A 2500-nucleotide genomic window follows, 5' to 3' on the forward strand; every position below is an offset into this window, starting at 1 on the left:
CTGAGTACAGCCGGAGTTTTTTCAGTCGGGCTGCATAGGACATATGTTTGAGGCCAGTAATCCTCTTGGTGAGGTACATTTGTGGTCTTTCCAGCTGTTAGAAGTGTCTTGTGAGGTACATCCCAAATGGGGCATTGTACTGTATGATGGGTCTAAAGAGTGATGAGTAGAGGGGCACTATAACCTCTTTATTTCTAGATGCAAAGCCTTTAGTAATTAGATGGGCCACATAGAAGGATTTCCTAATTACTTTGGCAATATGATTGTCAAAGGAGAGATTACTATCTATCTGGGTCCCCAGATCTCTTATTACCTCTTCTGTATTAAGGGGGCTGCCACCTATGTGGTAATTTGTGGGTGTTTTGTTTTTCCCAGATGGGATGACTATGCATTTTTTGGCATTTAGCTTGAGGCCATGACTTTGACACCAGGTGTCCGTCTTAGTAAGGCCCTTTTGGAGGATGTCCGTGTCAGCCGGAGAGTCAATTATGGCTCCCAGTTTGCAGTCATCGGCGAAATCGGTTAGCCATAGTCCTCCTGTGTTTGCCTGTACTTCTGAGAAGTATATGCCAAACAGTAGGGGTCCCAGGACAGAGCCTTGTGGGACACCACTTGTGACTGGTTTAGAGTTGGACCTGGAGCCTGCTATTCTTACCGTGTGAGTTCTGTCTGTAAGCCAGTTGGCAACCCATCTTGTGACATACGGGTTTATGTTCAGGCTGGTGAGTTTTTCTGTAATACCTGAGTGGGGAATGGTGTCAAAACCCTTGGTGAGGTCAAGGTAGGCAGTGTGAACCACCTTTCCCTCATCCATGGCCTTGGTGACTGTCTCGAAGAAGTCATCCTGGTTTAGTAGGCATGATCTGCCCTTAACAAAGCCAAACTGGGTCAGGTCAAGTCTTTGGAGGTTCCCAATGTCTTTGTTAATGAGTTCCATGATAATGCGCTCCATAGCCTTGCAGACTAGGCTAGTCAGGCTTATGGGGCGATAGTTACCAGGGTCAGTTGTGGCCCCTCCTTTGTGGAGAGGAATAACCGTTGCTGTGCACCATTCTATGGGCACATAGCCTGTGGAGAGGCTGAGGTTGAACAGCGTGTTTAGGTGGGGGGGTTAGTTTGTTCTGTAGTTCGTGCAATATGTGCCTGGGACATCATCTTGTCCCATTGACGCTGTGTTTTTGGCTTTTGAAAGGGCTGTTTTCACCTGTGCGTCTGTGATTTTTGGGGCACTACACTTTTCCGGTATTGTTGTGGGCCCTTTTGGAGGTGAGAGGGGGGGTAAAGTTTGCACTGAATCTATCTGCCAGGATGTTGGCAATATCAGTAGGTTCAGTATATTTTGTGCTATTTTGCACTAGTTCAGTGCATATCTGCGAATTGCCACTTAGATTCTTAACATAGCTAAAGAAGGCTCTGTGGTTATCTTTTGAATCCTTGGCTATTTTTCTTTCGAAGTTAGCCTTGGATGATTTTATGAGGGACCTTAGTTTCTTACTGATACTGATCAGGGATGTCTTTCCTTCTTGGGATTTGCTTTTTTTCTGAACTAGTTTCCTCCTTCTATTGTATAGACTGTTTATTGCAGGGGTCCACCAAACTGGTTTCCTTCTCTTAGAGGAGTGAGTCATGTTTTTGCTAGGGATGGCATGATCCATGCATCCTTGTAGGTGCTCATAGAGTGCATTTGTAAAGGTTTCTGCATCTTAGGCAGCATTATCCTTTAGCATGGGGGCTGTGAAACTTACCACCTCTGTCTTAAGTAAGGTGAAGTTTGCTTTAGAAAAGTTTTTTACTGTGGTTTCCTTAGTTGGGGGTGGTGGGGGGGTGTGAACATCCAGAGTGATTAGTTTATGGTCTGATCTAACCAGTGACGGGTTGACCTCCGGTGTGGAACACCTGTCGCCTATGTTTGTGATGACCAGGTGCAATATGTTTTCACCTCTGTTAGGGTAGTTTACCAGCTGATCCAGGGCATTTGAATTGATGAATTCCAGGAAGTGCTGGGCCTGGGAATTTGTACTTGAGTAGTTTTCCCAGTGAATGGTAGGGTCATTGAAATTGCCCAATATCAGGGTGTTTGGTAGGACCTTCATGTTTTCCAGTGCCTCCAGACAGGTGGAGTGGTGGTCCTGGGTCATGGAGGGTGATCTGCAGCAGTCCACAATATACATTGCAGATTTGCCTGATGTTAGTTGTACATGGATGATCTCAGAGGTATCATGCTGCACCACTAACCTGGAGGTGTAGGTATCCTTGATGAATATAGATATACCTCCTCCTTTTGTGTTTCGATTTGTGTTCTGTGGCCAAAACGTGGTGTGGTATATATATATATATATATATATATATATATATATATATATATATATATCTATGAATAAAATTTGCCAGGGGTGTGTGGGGTGGCAAAAAAGTAAAAAAGGTAGATTTTTGTATTTTTTTGATGTTCCAGTTATTAGAAACTCAATCACATGGACTGTTCAATATTTTTTTTTGAGTT

The sequence above is a fragment of the Protopterus annectens genome, chromosome 11.part0, assembly GCF_019279795.1.
Source record: "Protopterus annectens isolate FY-2018-M chromosome 11.part0, PAN1.0, whole genome shotgun sequence".
Classification (NCBI taxonomy): Eukaryota; Metazoa; Chordata; order Ceratodontiformes; family Protopteridae; genus Protopterus; species Protopterus annectens.